Source organism: Lonchura striata, chromosome 18 (assembly GCF_046129695.1).
Source record: "Lonchura striata isolate bLonStr1 chromosome 18, bLonStr1.mat, whole genome shotgun sequence".
Taxonomy (NCBI): Eukaryota; Metazoa; Chordata; class Aves; order Passeriformes; family Estrildidae; genus Lonchura; species Lonchura striata.
Genome location: NC_134620.1, coordinates 15194466 through 15215789, shown reverse-complemented (window position 1 = coordinate 15215789; position 21324 = coordinate 15194466). Strand labels below are relative to the sequence as shown.

Sequence of the window (21324 nt, the reverse complement as noted above, 5' to 3'; positions counted from 1 at the left end):
GCACTTGCTGTATTTCATGGATAGTCATTTGTCCAGATAGCAGAAGTAGTTACTGGGGGCACAGATTTGATTCCAGCTCATAAGGAGAAGCTAAGTAAGAATTTGAAAGTAGAAAGAAATCTGGGAGGGAAATCAAGAAATGTCTAAGTTCTCTATTGCATGAGAGCAGTAAAATGCAGCAGATTCACAGAGACAGTAGGTTAGATCTTTTGGGAAGACATTCTAAAGGAAAAAGAAATGCAGAAAACTGGCAGATATTAAAGCAGACTCTATTAAAAACACAAAGGCAAAGGAGTGTACCACAGAGGGAAAATACTTGGCATGACTCTTTAAAGAACTTACACATCTAAAAACAACACAGCATATAGGTATTATATAACTAGACAGGTACACAATCAGAAAAATAAAGGTTAAAAGGGAATTATTGCTGCCATGAAGTATCAGAGATAACAGGGAAAAATTTCTTTCCGTACCATGAGATAGAAAAGGTAGAGATTATCTAAAAGAACTGTAAACAAATGTGAGACAACAGAGAAGACTGAAGGATTCAAGTTATTCACTATCCCACAAAGACCCAGGTGTTTTTTCTGTTCATTTCAACAGAAAAACAGCGCGAGGACCAGGAGCAGGAGCAGCTCGCAGGTTCAGGCTCATGGACAACCTGAGGGAATCCATCCTGGAATTGTTAAGAAACTGGCCAGAGCATTAGGACCCACAATAATTACATGAGATGACTCAGTGTCTTAAGACAGCAGGACTTCAAAAATGCTTCAAGTGCTAAGTGCTCACTATATTAAACTGCTACTTCATATTTATAACACTCAGATTCTTGTTCTCTTCTTGGTTTATCCTCTGTAATACTCAGGAGAGTGCTTGGCAATGGCCATTGTTCAGTCTCAATGTGCTGAAAATTCAGTAATTCTGTGGTGTATTTGTTCCTTCAAAATATTGTCCAAGGGAATAATTCCTGCTACAAGCAACAAAGTATGTCTTTGTCAGCTGTACAGCCATTTGGGGAAAGCAACAGGCACCAGGAAGTTGTGTAATTACATGAAGTGATAGCAACAGAGCCATTTCTCTCCTTCATTAGCTATATTCCAGTAATTGGACAGTTATCAGCTAATAAATTCTAACTGCAGCTCGAGTCCGGCACTTGATAAACAATTGCAGAAACCTGTCAGTACAGAAGGTAGTCACACCTTGCATTTCAATTCATCTCCGAGGACACATCCTGTGGTCCCTGGAAGGATGGACCCCCAGATTTTCCATTGCAGCAGTTCAGAGAGCTCAGCAGTGTGGGCACTCTCTGTGTCCTAATTCTCAGCCGTGGACGCAACAGCTTCACTCATCTCGGATGAAGCAGCCCAGGGAGCACTGAACAGGCCCTCGGAGCTGAAAACTGCAAGAAAGTAAATTTCACCAAGAATGTTTTATTATTTTCCTTCCCCTGCTTGTCTGTTGTATTTTTACTTCTGTCTATAAACCTTCAGACACAGCACCTTGGTAGAGTTTCTAAATATCAGTGCAATATAATGTGTACTTGGTGTTTATTACTGTAAATGTAACATCAATTAGATTCATCACAAGGGAGGATAATTACCTAGATTTATTGGTAAAAATCTGCTCTGTATGAATATCTGAACATAATGCCCCCATGTTTTCCCGCTTTGTAGGAAGAGATGAGGGGTTGCCCTTAGATTTTTTAAAAGACCCTTAGTATTTTATTCCAACTTGGCACACTTCCTCTGGAAAAAAAATGGAAAAAATGGTTTAACAACACAGTTCCCTTTGCAAGCTGACATCAAGATACTCTTAATAAAGATAGTAGTTTGTTCCCTTAACTTCTGTCTGTGGCATTTGCTTGATATAACACTACATAATTAAGTAAAAAAATCAATATGTGACCCTATGAATTTACAGCTACCAAGACATCCCCAATATTCCTATATATGTTCCTAGACATAATTTAATCTATGTACTTACACTGCAACTTGGAAGAGAACGTATAAATAATTTGGAATTCTATGCAAATATCCCCCTGCAGAGATACACCAAGCAGCAATTGCTGAGCACCCATCCCCTCCATGGCTTTGAGACACATGGGAGGCTGTGGAGGAGGTAAGTAAATGTTTGGAAGGTGCATTATGTGCCCTGGGTTACCTCCAGTAGGCACCTGGAGCCACATCTGTACTGCAATCCAGTAAACTATTTCCCTGGATGATCCCATACCTGCAAATGAATTTTAGACAAATACAACTTTCATTTTCAATGCATTTCTAAGCATTGAAAATCAGGTTGGAATGTACCTTAAGCACTCAGAAGCTGGATAGCTACCAGAATGAGCTCCAAATTTATTTGTAAAATTCCTTGTGACTTCTAAGTATATCACATCCTGGATTGTGTCTTGAGGCCAATGCTGCATAAACCAGTAACTTTCTGCTCATCTTCTGTATTTGCACATTGGAGCTAGGGAAAATACAGAGGAAATTGCACCCAGAAGTGTAGATGATTTATGGTGCCTTGGGCCAAGTGATACAATTTATGCACTATGTCCTACATAGCCCAGCCCAGAGGCTCTGCATAACACTTTGATGAGGACTTAATTTACTTCCTGTAGTGATAGTATAGTCTGTCATATCAGAATTTAAGTACATTAAACAGCAACACCATAAAACTTCTCATTTTCATTCATAAGTCAGAAGTAATTCCAGCAGGGAAAAAAAAAAAAAAAAAAAAAAAAAGGATATTTCACATCAGAAATAGATTCCCATCTTCTAAGACAATTTTTTTCTGTCAAAAGTTTTAAGAGTGATATCCCATATACCCCTCTGATGCTTTAGCTGGAGACACTGATAGGTGGCCAGGAAGCAATATATGTCCGTGTGTGTCAGCTGTCCTAAAACCTTGGGTAACACAATAAATTAACCCAATGCCAGCACATCTGCAATGATCTGTAAACAGCTTTTCTGCTGAGACCAGGTAATGGACTGTCTGGACACTCCTAGTCCCCGCCAGCTCCCAGCCCAACAGATTAATTTAAATTGTTGGCAGACAGGCCCTGCGCCCCGGGAAGTGCTGGGGTCCCTGGGGCCCCGGGCAGCTCCAGGCAGAGCTGGGAGGGGGACAGGGAGCTGCTTTCTGCACAACCTCTCAGTGCTCATGGCTTGGGCTAGAGCCTCTGCTGCCACCTCCCAGCCCAGGAGGTAAGACTAGGACTCTCAGAGCTTTGTCCTGCCACCATCTCCCAACCCAGGAGGCAAGGCTCCTTCTCTCAGAGCTTTGTCCTGCCACCATCTCCCAGCCCAGGAGGTAAGACTAGGACTCTCAGAGCTTTGTCCTGCTGCTTTTCCTCTGCACCAGGATTTGATTTGCAGTGAGGTGCTCAGACACCTGCCAGGAGACTGCCAGGTATGGAGCCCTAACGCAGGCCAAGTGCCTCACTGGTGTCATTAGGTAGATTTAATCAACATTTAATCATCAAATACAACATTATGACTTCCAGCCCTGCACAAGGCACTCTTAGAAATCCAGTCATAATTTCCCTGCATTGAAATTATAATGGGTTCTTATTTTCTAAGGACACCTCAAGAGGAATATGGGAAGTATCTTAAATAAGAGATGAACATGACATAGGTTAAATGGAATTATTTCATGGGAACTCATGCCCCTCTGCCCAGAGCCACTGACACTAATACATATATTTCAGACATACAGGCTCATGCCATAGAGACAGACTTCCCAAAAGATGAATTTTTGCTCACTTGCATGTGTACATTCAGTTCACTTAAAATTAAATATGCATATATGCTGTTTTTCTTATTAATGGCTAAGAGGAAATGCTTGGCTATACTTGGCCTGCAGACTGGGTAGATAGTTTTTAATCTCATTTTTCTGATAAGAATCTAGCTTTTTAAACAGCAGTTAAGTATTCCTGATACCAATGCTCATAGGGGCTGAAAAATCTCACAGCTCAAGAGCTTCCTAAAGTTGCTAAAGCACCACCTGAAGAAGAATGAATAGAATAGTGTCTGACTTCTATTTCTCTAAAGCTTTTTTGTACACATTTGTCCTTTCCTTATTCTTAGATAGCAACCAACTGAAAGAGTTTATGTTTGTCAGACATTCTCTTCTCCAGTTTCTATAAATGTAGGAATCCTCCGTGAAGTTCAAAAACTAATTAATAAATTCAGCAGAGGATGAAAGTCCAGTTATCACATTCCATTAATACAAGTTTTTGAAATGCAGCTGCTAATCGAATACCAGCAAATTTGATGTAAAATTACTTGCAGGTCATTTGATTCTGTAACTGAGGCAATTTAAATAACACTCAAAAATTTCTTGTTACACTAGAAAAGTATCTTTGCTATTGATTTTTTTTTCTGAAAGAAAAAAACAAACAGTACAACTCTCTTAGAGGGAAGAGCTCAAAGGATGATTTTGGGCATTAGCCACAAGTAGTTGGCTTTCTAAGGAAATTATGGGTCTTTCCAAGTGGAAAGCTGAAAACATCAAATGAACACTTGAGAATTTCTTTAACTCAGAGCAACATTTATAGTGATCTCAGAACCCTTCTAATTCCACTGAACTGCCCTTCAATTAATATTAAAGGCTGTGACATGTAATAACCATGAGGGAAATCCTATTCTTAATAGCCCAAAAAAAAGATTCAAGTATCAGAGCAGTAGAGCACTTTCTGGACTTGCACAGGAGAAACAGCTGAGTACATGGAAATTTTACAGGTATTTTATATTTTTTCTGGAGTTCCAGTTACATTAATTTTAACATTTTGTAATTTATATTTCTATTCTATATGTAAGTGATTGGTGTCTCCTTTCCTGAATGAAGCATTTGTCTCTAATCATAATGCAGCTCCTAAAACCCATTAAAATCAGAGACACAGTGTTAAAATGTCAAGTGTGTAATTGATGTGTGAAATAAATGGACTCTCAGGGCTATGGAAAGGGTGAGCAGGCACTCTGAAGGATACTCCAAAGGAAACAGCATTACTGTCTGCTGAAATACAACAGACAGGAACATTTTACAGCAGCTTTTGTCACTGCCCTTCTTTCTCCTTCCTGACGATAGCTGTAAAAGACAAACAAAAATTCAACAAATGAAGTGTTTCATTTGGGGAAGAATTCTACTGCCAATCTCCCATTTCTCTGAAATAAAGTGAGAAGAACTCAGAAGCAGAGCAAACAGCCTGAGGTTTTTTTCATGACAACAGCAGACTGTCATGGAACTTAAGCTGGATTCTGATAATTTTTTGTAAAAGAACACAACAGCCAACACTCACTGAAGCCCTGAGCAAAGGTGGGAGAGAAGAATGCTCCAAAGACATAGGAGGTACCTCCAGAGAAGCCCAGCTTCTGACACTTTCAGAAACTGGGAAATAATTATGGTTCTTATTCAAATGAAACTTCTACCCACAAAACAAGTATAGGCCTAAGCTCTTCTTACTCTTTTTAGTTTGTTCAAATGGGATATTTTTCTTCACACTGAAAAACTGTTAGATCTTGTGATTGCACAAAAAATGACATTTCTACATTTAAGAGATTAAGACATCTATGTGGATATTTATCTAAATAATATTTATTAACACATATTCATTTTTAAAGATGTGCCCTTTTGCACTATGATAAAATATTTTAATTTAGTCCATAATTCAAGGGCACAAATAAACACCTTTGAAACATCTAAAGAGTACAAAGAACTACAGGGATGGATGTATAGAGGGTGAAAATTAATAGAGCCTAACCTAATCAGTCTGAAGATTTTAATTTCCACTACTACCAGCAGAATTTAATTGTCTATTTAATTGCATAAATGTTGCCAAGTATCATATTTTATATTTCTACAGTCATTATGAATATTCATCAAAAATTATGATTGCAAATAGGTTGTCAATAGAGCAGATAGACAGTCTGAAATACTTCATAACCAGCATGATGAAAATTATCGACCCTTGTATAGTATTTCCCATCCAAGGTATATAATGGCCTCTTCTCTTCAAATTAACAAAACTTAATTAGGATACATTCCACTTACCTTGGGAGACTGCAGCCTGAGAGAGCAAAATGAAAGACTGGGCTACAAGGAAAAAGCCTGGCCTTGTAGAGGAGCATTGAAGCACAACAGAGGGAACCTGGAACAAAAAGAGAAAACTGGCACAGGTCCCAAGCACGGAGCCAGGGTGAGTCTGAGTGCTTTGGAAAATACTGAGGAATCTGGCTGGTTTCCCCCTTCATTAAAGTCTTCAAGGAGATTGGAATCAAAATTAATTCAGTATTTTGGCCATTTAATGTGAAAGAAATTGTCATCTCTCAGACTGTCATTCAGGATTCCCTATTGTTTCACTATGAAAAGACCACTGTTACAGAGATATTTAATTCCTCATAATAATTCATGAGAAACAACAATTTAGGTTTTTTTCTTCTCTTGTATTTTTTGCTCAGTGGTGACAATAAATGAGAGATCAAGGCCTGATAAAAGTCTGGCATCTACTGAGGATGTTTGAGGACCAAGTATCACAGATACAGATATTCAAAACTACACTGAGAGCACAGCAGGCTTGCCTGCCCACCTCTCAAACCTTATCTCCACATCCTTGGTTTAAGAATTATGTCTGTTCTGATGATAATTTACTCTAAAAATCATGCTAAATGTGCTAGTCCTAGAAGGTCAAATGTCAGATTACAGGCCACTGAATTTATCATTCCTGAAATGAAGTAAAGAAATCAACCTTGGCACCTAAAGGCAAAGCAGAGCAGAGTGGGCTTAGGAGACTTGCCATGCCATGGCCATTGCCTCTCCTCCCAGAGACCGTCTGCCACTCTGCCCCAAATCCCACCTGCAGGCCTGAATTTTTGAGGGACTGAGTCCCTGCTGAGAGGCCCTCGAGGTTCACATGCCCTGTTCCTCAGGGGCAGCCCAGCCAGGCAGCAGGATTTTCCTCAGACACAGCCTCTTCCTCTGCAGGCAATCCCACACAGTGCAGCTCCCAGCCATGAACTCACCCCCCCTCCCTCCACAGAGTCCTCAGAAAAGTAACCTCTCACTGATCCCAGCCAGACATTGATTTTTGTCATCCCATTATAATGAAACTGGAAAATAACATTTCATTTCTTTAACAGAGGAAAGAAGTTTTTTAATTAACCTAGGCTCCCTGTGCAGCAGCTGAATGGAAAGCACTGCAGGTGCACCTGGCCAGCAGAGCCTCTGTGCACAGTATGATCTTTCCCCCAGTGCGTACACACGAATATTTGCATTTTCATATCTCTAATTTATAATTCTGTTTCACATTTGGTCAAAAGTAGCTCTACTTTTTTAGCAATTAAACCTTTCCAGGTAATGCATTCCTTCCACAGGCAGACCGCAGCTCAAGATAAAGTTCCTGTCTGGTATAAATCACCAGAAGTCTGCTGACTGGAATGGAGCAGAGCTGATTTACACCTGCTCAGGACCTGACAGCAAACCTCTGAAACACAAAATATGTCCTTTTTCTTTTCCTCTTTTCTTTAAGCCGCTCCATTTTTATTACCCTTTGAAAGAAACTCTGAAGTGTTTACTTGTCAAGAGTATAAAATATTTGCTGTTGAAGTTCATTCCCTTAAGTTTATAGTGATTGCCAGTGTTGCAGGGGTCATTCTTCTGCCCACTGCAAACCCCAGGCCCAGGACAGAGACACCAGTGAATGTTCAGAGGAGCAGTGAGCTTCCAGGCACGGGGACAGAGCCAGCACAGGAGCTGCTGGGGTGTTCTCAAGGAGAACATTTTTCAAGGGATCTACCAGTATTTGGAAGCCTAAGAGTATATGGCTATATTAAGAAATTAGGGACTGAATGGGACTTTTAAAATTCTGGTTTCCATGTGAAACAAAAAAGTGGAAATATTTTAAATAGCTCTATTCAGAGTCAAACTACTCTGACAATTTTCTTCAAAAACATGTTCTCCACACATGTGATAAGCTAAAAGTGTTCTGGATGTGTTGGGATGAATGGAGCCTCCTGAAGTGTAGGTGCTCAAAACCCAGTGTTCCACCAGCCTCCAGAACCCCCTGACAAACTCTTTTGCTCTTCATATAGAGAGAAAGATCTGAAGGGGAGCACACACACTGTTAGCATTTATTCTGCTTCCCTAGAGAGAAAGTTTCATTTATCATTAACTCCCTGGATGCTGAGCTGACTTGTTTGATAGCCTGAAAAGGAAAGGTTGAGTGTCTGCAAAGCTGCACTCTTAGCATGCTGCTTATTTGATATTTTTAGAGATCCTCTCAACACTTCACAGTCGTCAAGCTTCTTGATCTTTTTATAGTTTGATTTACATAAATGTGTTTCTTTCCTCTAAATAAACATTCATGCAATCCAAGGCTTAGTTGATTTCCAGATTGCTGCAAGTAAAGCAAGAAAAGGCTAAACATGAGAAATTATAGGGATAAGTATATTTCATTGACAGAAAGAACGACTGTTTATCTGAGAAAATATTTTTGGCAATTTCTGTAGTACCTCCATCAGGGAACAGTCTATAATCATAATGTTTAGAGACTACCAAACAAGTTTAAAGTCCAAATATTGCATTACTTCTAAAAACACAAAAAAGAATAAAAATTCCAATGCTGATTTTTTAGAGCAGGCTGCTAACAGCTTAAATCTTCTCACAATCCACCACTTTCTGTATAACTCCACATTGTGGTCTCTGGTTTCCCTTGTAATCCACAAGGTTTCCAATGTTAGATACAAATCACCAGCAAGCTTTAGAAATTAAAGAGAAAATGCAGACCATAATTACTGTCTCAGGGCCTGGGAACAGAATATCTGCCAGACTGGGTCACTCAAGCTGCTCCCCAAGGCTGCACTTGTGCTGCAGGCTGAGCAGCTGGCTCATGGTCCTGTGCACAGCTCTGATTTTGGAATGCCCATTCCCACATTTAGCAAGACCTTAGAGCACCTCACCCCCTTGGAATTCTGTGCCAGTCCAGTGCTCAAACTGCAGCTGCAGTGCTTGCCTGCTGCCTCCTCTGCTCTGTCGAATTCACAGGAGTTTTGTGAAAGGACAGACACCAGGCCAACATTTCCATCTTGCAGAAATCCCTCATTTTCAAAACTGCAGCAAGGATGGGGAAGGGGTGAAATTGCTTTTTGTTCCATATCAGAACCAAATTTCAGCAGTAAGAAATCTTCCAAAGGTGGGAATTAAAAGAAGAACAATTAGAAGAATGGAAACAGAGTTTCTTAATATTTCTGGCATGGCAAGGAGAGTCCAGAGTCAGCCCGAGGAGGCTGGAGATGGAGCCTCTCAAGCCAAACAATCCAGAACAGCCACTGCACATGGGGTCCAAGGGAAAGAATGGCCCAGAAATTGGCGGCTGGAAGGATTTCTTCCAGCAGACTTGACCTGTCAGAGCTAAAAGAATGCCTTAACTCCATTGAACAAGCATTTTCCAGTGAAACACTGGGCTCTTTAGCAAGCTTCAAAAAGCTCTGAACACTTCAGCATCACACATCTTTCCTACTTTGGCTTTCATCCAACAACATTTGCAGCATGTCCTATTCTGTTTATATTGTATATTCCACTATAATGCTGTCTGAAACTGTATTTCAGTCTGATTTTCTTCTCCCCTAGGTTGGTAGGAATTGCAGAATTGCTCCCTAGAAGACAGTGAATATAAAGTAAATGTGAAGACAGCCAGAACTTTGCCTGCTGTCTGACTCCACGTGTGGTATGTTCACCCTTAGCATGTTCTAGCTCTCTGCTTTCAGCTGCTGTATGAAGACAGCTCACTAGTGGCCCATTATGAGAAGAAAAAAATTTTCATGATGGATTGAATTTATTTTGGGTGCACATTCAGAGCACGATGGTGTAACAGGGCTATCTTATATGAATCTTAATGCAGTGAAGGCAGGTTGCTTAGACTGTATTTGAATTTCAGTATAAATTATTTTTTGGCTTTGTGAACAAGCATTCAGAAGATTGAATAGTGGCATATCACTTCTGAACAGAAGACAAAAACAGATTTAATACAAATATTCCGAAGAACAAAGGCCACATACATAAAAAAGATAAAGCTATATTATTTTAAATGTAGTGAGAGATGAGCTTCTCAGAAAGCAATTTGTGACTAAGTCTTTTAAGCTGAAGAAATTCTAGAGCTTTATGTGCAGAAAATGAGGCAGGACGTGTCACACATACACAGAGGTTTTTGCCATGGTTACAGTCTTCACTGTATTTGTGTTTATTGTCAGGTAGAACTCTGTGGAGTGCTTTTTGTCTCAAATATTCTAAGAGTATGAAGAAATGCTCTACCAAAGTGTGCTGCTCTGAATGTACAGGTGAAGTGTGAGCACAATGGCTTTTTCTCACTGATTACCTAAGAAGTATACTTACATTTTTCTGCTGATTGGTCCTTGTTCAAAACCAGTGACAGCCAGCAGCACCAAGCCAGGTTTTCCACTGAGACATCCTGCAGCACAACAGCAGTGTGTCCTCCAAAACGGTCTGTTTCTAGACTTCCTACATCACTGGAGATCTAACTTCTGCTGAAGTTATTGATTATTCTGAGTGTTTCAAATTGCTTGAGAGTTGAGTATTTTAAGTGTATTTTAAAGTTAACATTGTTTGCAAATAGAGAGTGCAGAAAATTATAAAAGTACAAAGAGGCAGCAGTACAAGACAAATCTATTGTCTAGCAGCACAGTCCAATCAATACAATTATTAAACTGATGTGCTAACTACATTTGTCTCGAGCCATGTAATTTTAATGTTAAATTAAACCAGAAAGAAAATACATTATTTTTAAGGACACTGAATCGTCTTTGGCACAGCAAATAAATAAGGTCAAAAAGACATTTTTTTTTTACCTCTGATTCTTTCTTCTGTAGTAAGAGCAGACACTTCTATTAAAGAATGGGTCTTCTCTCAACAGTAATAGAATAAATCCATGTCTGTTATACTTGGAAAATTAATTTATCTTTTTCTGGAGAAATAATCCCAATTCTATTAATTTTTACATCTTGAAAATTCAGAGTTGATTGTGCAAATTGCTTATTTATATATATAAGATTTCTCTATTTATAGGTACATATTTCCTTCTGTATTTTTATATATATTGAATTTAATAAATTCAGGGACTGAAGAATTAATTGCTTCCTGATGAAAATAAAAAAAAAATAAACTATAAGAAAGGCAAGACACGTCTGCATTGGGAGGAAAATATATAGATTGCAAAACAGGCTTCTTCCAGACAATGCGCAAGAGAAAGAACAAGAATGTATAAATTGTGTTCAATTAGAAAATCAGGATTTTCAGTGTACAGTGTCACTGAAATATGAGCTGAAAGGGGGTTCAAAAATATCATGCAATCTATCTGATTTCCTCCTAACCAGTCCTTCACCTGGTCTGACCAGGCACCATCTTTCAACAAGTCTTATATTTTGCAAGGCTTTTCCAAATTACACAACTCTCCGTGTAAATGTGGCCAATTTCATCCTCTTCTGTGCTTAGAAAACATGGAGATAGAAAACTTGCCCTTCCTTTTTGCAGCATTTTAACCTGGAAAGGCACCTCACACGCAATTAAATTCTCCATGCTTAGTCCCTGTCACACCACTAATGCTTTCTGTACTGGTCCTGTTCTGATCTATCTTTTTGTGTTGTATATAAAGGACCTTAACAGGCTGCTGCTTCTGACAGATCAATTTAAATTTCTTTTTGGACTGACAACTCATTTATACAGCCTTGTTGAGATACCTGACTGTGTCCTGGGAACTGTTCTTGGCATTTAAATCAGATTTAAGTTCTCTTACAGGTATTTGCATCCTAATCAGTAAGTCTTTACTTCCCTGTGGGAATTCATTGCCATCCTTTACCCCTACTGAGGCGTATCACTTTCCATATATCAGGAATGTCCTTTCTCCTTCAAATCCCTGTTTACCTAGCTTGCTTGTACTAATTTCCCCACAAATCATCACTGCTTGCCTGGGAGGTAGATGCTGTAATGACTCCCGCATTTAACTTCAGACAAAGCCACTGAAGGGAAAAGGACATGGCTTTAAAAGCTTCGAACCACCTGAACACCCAGACTTAAAGGCCTGATTTCCAGAAAGCTCCCAGCAATTACTCTCTCACAACGCACTCTGATCAGGTGTTGAGCTGATTGTCTGGAATGCGATTCATTCAAAAGCAGTAGCTTAGGAAAAAAAGAATTGAATTTATAATTATTTGTGATACCGATAAACCCTTCTAAAATAACTCTGTGATGGGCAGTCAGCATTTTTTTGAATTCTCAAGTTTATATTCAAATAAATAACTGCATAAATTACCAGAGGCAAATAAATCATCCCAGCAATAAATAAATTCCCTTTCATCCAACATGAAAAACATATTGGTCTGAAAATGAAGTGAAGGAATTGTTGCTATAGAAGCTTCCTTCTGGTAATGTGTACCTCCTCTGTCAAATGCTTGTGAAGGACAAATTACTTATTATTATGTATGATTTTTAATTTCCCAATGAAAAATTACAAATGATATCTCATTTCCTAAATGTACAGGTGAGAATGAGTTAATTAATGCCAGGCAGTCTGGAAATGTTTTGTTCATTGTCTTTCTGAGCATATGCTAATCACTGCTAGATGTAAACATACACATAATTCATGTTAGGAAACAATTCCTGCAAGTTTAGACAAAGTTCCTGGTGAAGATAGAATGTCATTAGATAAAAAAATTAAGTAATTTTTTCTGAACTTTTGACACATTTAAATGGAATTTTGAATATTAATTTTAGACTAGCTTGTCATAGGTTTTTTTTAAACCTCTATCAAACCTTGTACTCAACACCTCTCTTAAATTGACTATGACTTGTAAATCAGAATTTATTGGAAAAGAAAATTATTCCAATGCATATCATGAAAAAAAGCACAACAAGTTACTTCCCAAGGGTAAACAAAAGAACTTAAAATGTTTCTAAAATTTAAGGAAAAAGAGACAATTTTTTACAGTCATATAAGAAAAGTGTTCACTCTTTCAGCAATGATGGTCACAGAACAACCTCCAGTGCTTACCTGAGGTTCCCATGCCTAGTTCTAGCACATACTAATCAGCAATTAATCACTTGGATTGTGCAACAGCAATTTGCAGACACTCAGCAGTATTGATTCTTATCCATTGTTTTTAAAAATTACTTCTGTGCTCCGATGTTTTATCACTCAAGGCTTTGTAGCCATGAACATTTGTCATTCCACTGCCCCTCTCCACATACTCATCACACTGATTACCAAAATAGTAATCAATCTGAACGGCAAAACAACCTCTTCCATTTCAATTAGAAAATCCATCCTGTGAACTAAAGTTTCAGAAATTACCAGTTATCTTATTCTACACTGAGTTCTGACTAATGTTTATATGGAAAATGGTGTTGAGTCATAATGCTGAAAACTCAGTGAAAGTTTTATCCAAGGCAATTTCTGCCTTATCCAACTCAAAAATCAGAAAATTACTGTAAAGACTGAGAGAAATTAAATTCAAAATTGAGTTTTGGGTAACAATGATATGGAGCAAGAAAGCATCTTTCTGAGGACAGAGGAACATCAGCTCCAAGAGCACTTCCAACACCTTCCACATCCAGCTCCTGGAGAAACCCGTTCCAGGATTACCAAACCTTTTCTCTTGGTGCTTGGCAATGAATCGTGGCTCTGCCTGGCAGAAGTGAAGTTCAGCCACGAAGAGACCGGCGCTACCTGATGAACCCCAACACAAAAGTTACATATTCACTCCCTTTTCAGGAGGAGAACTTTAGTTCAGGTATTTGCAGCCCCCCAGGGAGTGCCAAGTGACCAATTCCAGACCAGGAATGTCCCATTGCCAACACCTTTCAGAATTTCTTTGAAGGTTCTTAGGAAAAAACTTGTGCCTTAATTCTCCACACATTGTCAGAAATAACTGAAGTTTCTTTAACAGCATGAGAGTGATATTTTACTCAAGATCTTCAGAAAAATTGCTATCAGCAGTAACTGCAGTCACAAGGTCACAACAATTAGAAATAATTTCAATTCTATTTCTTAAGGCTATCAGGTTTCTTTTGTGATGTTACCCTAATAACCTTTAAAGATATGACACATTTGGAAAAAAAAAAAAAAAGGAATGGCTTGAGGAGAAGAAGAGTGGCCACAGATTTATGTAATATTTATGGATCTAGTTCTCAAAATAGAAGAACTGGAAAAGTGAATACATTCCCTGCCTGAGGTTTTTCATCTGTAATAATACATCAAGTTTAATAATACTAGCCCAATACTACAATAAAATTCAGTTCTTGCTTGCAACAGGTTTTTTTGGCAGCTTTGGATTGATATCTCCTTTAAAGACAAAGGTATTCTACAGCACTTAAACTCCTGGCAAAGCTCAGCAGAGATAGGAGCAGTATCTTTGGAAACATTTCCTGTGCTCCTCGGTTTAAGCAGAGGCAGGTCTGAATACCAGCTCTCTGTTCCATACACAGACACAAAAAAAGGAGGCAAAGCCATGTTCCACAATTCCATTTTGGCCTCAAATTCTCCTTGGATCACCGACTGCCATCCATTACCTGAACACATTTGTGGTCTAGCTCTAAGTGATCACGTTGCTGCCAGCAGGATGCCCAGAGCCATCATTCAAAACAGCAGAGCACTGTTTACAAATAAAAGCTGAGGGTGCTGCAATTACATTTATCTCAAAAGGGTCTGAGGAAGGAAAAATCACTTAACAAGGATACAGAACTCAGTAATGAGGAATGCTGATAAAATTGACAATATTACTTTGTGCAACAAAAAGAGGTTCGTCATCTTTCAGTGTTTCTAAGGCTTGAAGCACATGGAGAGAAAGGCAGAAATATTTCATAACTGTTTTACACATGCATTTCCTTTCAGCTGGAAATGGCAAGAGGAACTGAAACAGCCACTCCTTCCAGTAATGGATATTTTTGCTGTCTAATATACATCAGTGTAAATGATAGCTATAGTCAAATAAACTGCTGAAGCATTAAACAATTCAGCCATGGAAATGGAAGTTTTGCCTCTATCAAAGACATTGGGGAGTCTCACCTGAAAAGAAATGTGTATCTGCATAAAGGGGAATGTCATGCCAAAATATGGCTTATATTTCTTGAGCATCATTTCAAGTCTAACATTAAACAATAACAGAAGCTCAAAAGTCTTCAGTTCCAGGATCTTCTCATTTCCTTAATACTTGACTTAATACTGTGACTATCAGATCATGTTCTTATATTCATTTGTCTAGAGAAAAATGCATCGTTTGTTTCAATACTGTCAGCATGGTACTTTAACAGCTTGGACATCTGTTCTCCCTGGGTATCTTATGCATTCTGTGATTTTTTTAAAAGATTGAATTATTTCATTGTTCTTAATGATCCTCTACAGGAGTTAAAGTGCAGTATTATTATTATTGTCCTTGTATCCTTAAAACCACAAATCTGTAGCATTGGGGTTTTTGAAAGCATTGTTTTTACTACCTAATAGCAAAAAGAAGCTTTGTCCTTTCTTGTAGAGGGAGAAGAATTGTGTTAATTTTGTAATTCAGGAAATTAAGTGAATTCTACTTTCTTCATCATTTGTAGAGGCTACAGAAGTGTCAAAAATGAACTTCAAGGTCACAGCCTGCAGCGACACTGTTAGCTCAGCTGCCATCAGGAGATGTTCCCGTTCAGAGGAACAGCAATTTCACCTCTGGATTATCTCTCTCACATCAGCATCAGAAGTCTCAACCTCTCTGTGCCTCAATTTTCTCACCTACAAAACTGTGGCAAATGACTCTGATGGCTGCCAATTCTTAACTGTTCAGAACACCTTGTCAATTGTGTAGAGCAAAAGTGTATTTTTAGATCACAAGCATCACAGAAGTCCCAGCACATCCAAAGGCACCAGGGGTAAAATCCTTTTGATTTCAATTGGAATTTTTCATGCTTGATGAAATAAGGATGATGCACAAAAGATTCTTGTCTGTTGGAGCTGACAGTGACTCTGTATCTGCTCAAATTTCACCTAGAGATGAAATAACTTCTATTTTGGTGAAGTATTTTAACCTTAATAAGAATGTGCTGGGTCTAATATTAAGTGGAAACCATTTCACAACTAGAACTATTAACAGAGATGATACTTAAAAACATTCTCCAATGTTGAAATCCTCTTAAAGTGCAGGTTGAAAAACCTGAACATTTTGTGTTAACATAAAGTTAATTTAGTGTTGACTGATATGTGAAAATTATTCCACATGCTTGATTTTTATTTACTGTTCCCTAAACATCTTCTGTTGTCCTCAGATATGAGGTCCACCTTTGTCTTGACCCCTGTGCAAGTCACCTGGCATAAATAAAGAGGTCACCACTTGGATTCTCCAGGTGTGTTTGATTTTAAATTTCTTTGGCTAAACTCTCATGATTATAGTGGTTGTCACAGCAATTCTGTGACAGAATAGAAACAGAATGGTTTGTGTGGGAAGGGACCCTAAAGCCCCTCTCATTACAACCCCCCTGCTATGGGCAGGGACACCTTCTACTAGACCAGATTGCTCAAAACCTGAAAAATTATTAAGTCTGGTTTTTCTGATTTAAACAGGTGAAATCTAAGGACTTTCATGGCTACTGTTAATTTTACACATAATTTACTACAATGTGTATTTAGATTTCAGCATATTATGCAGCCTTTCCGAATGCAAATGTTACAACCTCAAGGTTTTGTAGGTAGAATTCAAGGAAATATGACCTTTAAGACAAACAAAAGAACCTAAGTTCCTCAACAGCTAAACCACTCTTAAACAGAAAGCTTCATGGAAGCTGATAGTGAATATAAAACTTCTTTTAAATTAAAGGTCAACACCAAGAACTCACTCAGAAGTAAAATTAAAATTCAGCATGTGCAACAATTTTCCATAGATTCCTAACATGGCAAGCAGTTTAATGTTAAAAAGGAAAAAGAATGAAGGGAACATATCTTTGTGCCTGAATTTCCACTGAGTAAATATGCAAATAATTTATTGAACTGTGCCTTCTTCTTAGATCCTGGAATATCTATGATCAATGTTTGATCTCTCTGAAGAAATCCATTTGAAATACCCAAAAATATGGAGAAAGAGAGAAATGGTGATTGTAGGAAAACCAGAATGCTGGAAGAAATATGGTCATACTGTTGGCACTGCATGTGTCATTTATGTGACAAGTATGAGTAACTGGGAAAGAGATTTTGAAATTAAAGGGTTAGGTAAACTTAGAGGAACAAGGCTTAATTCCCAGTCCTTTCCAACACTTCAGCTTCTCTGTTGCCAACAGTTGCCATCATGTTTTTCTAAGCCTTTCACAAAATGCATGAATACAACCTTGTGAAATAAAGTTATGGCTTGTGACATATAAGTGCAGCACTACAAGCCAGTAAAGAATGACAGCTTGATTTATGGTAGCTAACTTCAGAAATATTGTTTTTCGTATTGGGGAATACATATAAAATCTTATGCCCTTCATTTTTTATGATTCATATGTACCCCAAAATGCCCAAATTGATCCTAGACATTGTTATTCCAACATCCTGTAAGAAGAATGCATCCTGCATAAGATCAGTTATTGCATAACAAGCATTGCAAAGAACCTGCTGTATCTCCCTAAGAAAAGGAGGGGGAAAGAAGTGGCTTTGGTTAACATAGACTAAACCAAATTAAACATATTTAAGACCTTTGATGTTAATCTAAGATTTAAAATTATTATGATTGCTCCAATTGCACTCAAATAGGTTTAGATGAAAGCAGAGATATTTTAGTTTATGAAAAAGTAAAGCATTATGTATTTGTGATGATACAGCACTGTCCTCTACACATGGCACGCTCTCCCTGTTTCTCCTGAGCACTGTCAGACCCTGTTTGAAGGTGCTGAGCCCCTGCAGAGCTGATCTCATCAGGAGGGAGCAGTCTGCAGAAACCTCTCCTGGGCCAGGCTCCGGCTCTGCTGGATCCTGGGCTCAGCCCGGCTCCCCCTCCCTGTCTGAGCTGCCAGGGCTGTGCCTGCCCCGAAAGGAAGAGCTCTGCAATGCTGAGAATGAAGCAGAGCAGGAACCTGACCCTATTTCCCAATTCCTTGGGGTGCACTGGGGCCTTACTGGAGACTGGGAGAACGTGCTGTGTTCTCCTCGGCCCCGGACCCACCTATTAGCACTTTTATTCTATTCTTGACAGACTTCTGCAAAATCTTTTCTGTTTCAGCAAAACAGTATATCCATCATAAAACCCTAGAAGGTGTTATTTTAATTAACTCTATTCTCGACACTACAATTTCACCAAACACAGACATGCATTTCTCCCAGTCCTAGCAAAATTAGCAAATAAGGTGAATATATACAAGAATACGGAAAGCAAGACCCCATTCCCATTTAATCCAAAAGAACTCCAATTTACATGCCTCCAACAATTACATCTCCTTATAAAGCTGTTATATTTGCAGTGTTGAAATAAAGCAAAATATAGCTTATATTTCAATAATTAATCTTCTGAGCAGTATATTTTTTTAATTGGTCAGCTTACACCAGGATAACCTTCATATTGTATCAAACAGATTATTTGGTTAGAGAATAGGGTTTTAAGCAATCCTGATCTGTTCCTCATATACATTTTTATGCAGTATTCTTAAAATCATTTTTTTGCATCACACAAATTTCTGAAGCATTCTCTCTAAGTCACCTTTTTTTTAGAAAAAATAATTTTGGAGAGGTAACTTCAGCAAATTGGGATTTGCAATGATTCTTAGCACAAATTTCAAGACTAAAACCAACTAAAACCATGGTTATTCATGTGGTCTGAAAGGGGTTGCTAAGATGCATATTTTTACCTCTGTGTAGCACTGCAGGCTTTTACAGAAGTCAGTTGAGATACCACCAAAGCTGTGCTGTATCTCTGGCTGAATCAGGAGATCAGGAAAATACTAGTACTCTACTAAACTGCCTTCCACTCCTTAAAAGGTCGAGGTTAATAGTGCTTCCCACAGCTGCTTGTGCAGTGCCACCACTCACTTCAGCTCCTCTGTGAGACAGGGATCACTCAGTCTGTCAGCATTTTGTGCAAAATTGAAATGCCACGTCTTCCTGATACCTCAATTTGCACATTCAGCTGAGTAACAAATTGTGTTGTACTGAAAATACATTTTATATACAACTTTAATTTCAAAAGATTCTTGTGGAGATAATGCTGACAGCAATGTCCTGTTGTTATTTTATTAAGCAAAACAGGAGATGGAAACGTGGTTCCTTATGGCATGATCAGCATGTGGATAATTCTGTAATTATCCCAAGACTCTTTTTTTCTTTTTCCTTTGCCCTGCAAAGACAAAACATACAGCTCCCACACAGAGAAAATGAAGCAGAGCTGCAAATTGCAGTGCACAGTTCTGGAAGTACATGGCTTACTGTCCTTATGTTGCTTTTACAAAAAATAAAAGAATTAAAAAACAAAAGCATGAGTGGCATGAATGAGGAAGGGTTGTCAGTACTGCCCAAAGTATTTCAATCTCACAGAAAATTTGTGTGGTCTTATATCCACATTTCCTCAGATGTACTGGGCTAGGAAAGTGGATAGTTCCCTCCTAAGGAAACAATTATCCCCTAATATACTTAAAGTTAGCTTTCTAAAGTTATTCTCTGAAATAGCTGATATTAACCTGTCAGCATCAAGATAAATGGGTCTGATCTTATCCAATACGCTCATTCTTTTGTTCCTATTAATTTCCATCTAGCCAAGCTACAAGGTTACAGAAAATCTATTTTTGGATACTTTTCAGTATTGATTAGGAATTATCCTGAAATGTATAACAGAATGGGAAATCGGTCGCCAAATCGTAAGCTTACTTTTATCTTGGGACATCAGTGTTAATGTAGGTGATTTTCAAGTTCTTGTCTGCTGTATTTTTCAAGAACTGATACATATGATAATTGAATTAATTATTCTGGATTCCTGGTGGTACCAGCAGGTACATGGTAATCCCTGCTCAGCCAGTGATCAGATCATAAACCCAGAGCTGTTATTACATTTAGACAAGAAACATCCAACTTTTTCTGACTTTATCAGATAGTCTCTATAATCACAAATAGAAGAATAACTTGGCTCAGAGAGAGAACAGCATGGAGCTGTAACAGGGGAGGTTTAGGCTGGATATTGGGAAAACGTTCTATCCCCAGAGGGGGATTACCTGTTCAATTGTCTGGGCAATTACCTCTGGACACCGTCTAATATCTTAACACTTTTTTTTTAGTGTGATACCCCAAACTGCACAGAGGACTCGGGGTGAGGCTGTATGTCCTGGAATACACCACAAATTTTTAGTGACTGTCCCCTGGCAAGCCATCACATCTCTAGAATAGATGTTGTTTATATTAAGAACTTACTAAGGAAGAGAGGAAACATCTGGCCTTTATTGAGCTACTACACAGGCAACATTCCATATGAAAAGTACAGTCGGGCTGCTTTATTTATTTCCGATTACAGGGAGAACAATCGAGTAATGCAGCAGCCCAGGGGAGGCAGAGCCCCGCCGCTGCTGCGGGGACAAACGGGCTGTGCCTGGGCCGGGTGGAGCGGAGCCCCGAGCCGGGCTGCGGCAGGTTACCTCGGGGCTGCGCAGCCCGGCGCGCTGCGCTGAATAATTACCCTCGCAGGGAGGCAGCGCTAATTGCCTTGGCTCGCGCCCAGGAGGATTTCTGTTCCAGGGCTCAGGGCACCAGCTCCCCGTGGCGCTGCAGGGTGCTGGGCAGGCTTTGTGCTTGCTCGATTATCTGCACCATGGCATTCCTAGATAAGCACATCCTACCTGAGAACTTCTGGAAGCACCACAGATATAAGGGTGCTGAGAATATCTGAATATTATTTGTGGAGTAGGAAAATTTGAATTTACTATAGGTGTATGTTTAAGTCTGTCAGCAGGTATAGGCAGCAGTATATCTTCTCTATCACCGAGTATAATTCATATGAAATATAAAGTATAACTTTCATTATAGAAGTTATCAAAACTAAAATAAATCACTTCAAAACGTTTTTGCCTTCCAGCATGGTTTTGATGAACACACTTTGTCCTGGAAGGCAAATAAAATGACATAAAAATCTATACACCAGAGAATTTCTATATAAGGTTAAGTTTTTTTTTCCCACACTGAGGCATTAAGTCTAGATTTTCAATTTATTTCATCTTGTAATTGAATGCAAAAGTATTTCAGCTTTGGGGACTAATCTAAAAATTTTAAGTATTTAGAGCCATGCTTTACATTTTGATTGGCAGAATGCCCTACATTTAGCAAATACTGACAAGAAGCACTTT

General features: G+C 38.7%; 1 long non-coding RNA gene across 2 annotated transcripts; it reads right to left on the bottom strand.

The window, feature by feature from the left end:
• Positions 1-774: 774 nt before the first annotated feature.
• LOC116184188 (uncharacterized) lies at positions 775-6159 on the bottom strand. 2 transcript variants are annotated; one of them, XR_004148938.2, is made up of 4 exons: positions 6049-6159; positions 4988-5085; positions 2307-2447; positions 775-1399 (listed from the first exon to the last, which is right to left on the bottom strand). It is a non-coding gene; the product is annotated as an uncharacterized LOC116184188 (long non-coding RNA). The 2 variants fall into 2 exon arrangements; XR_004148939.1 differs by lacking the exon at positions 775-1399 and adding an exon at positions 1670-1745.
• Between the last annotated feature and the right edge of the window lie 15165 nt (positions 6160-21324).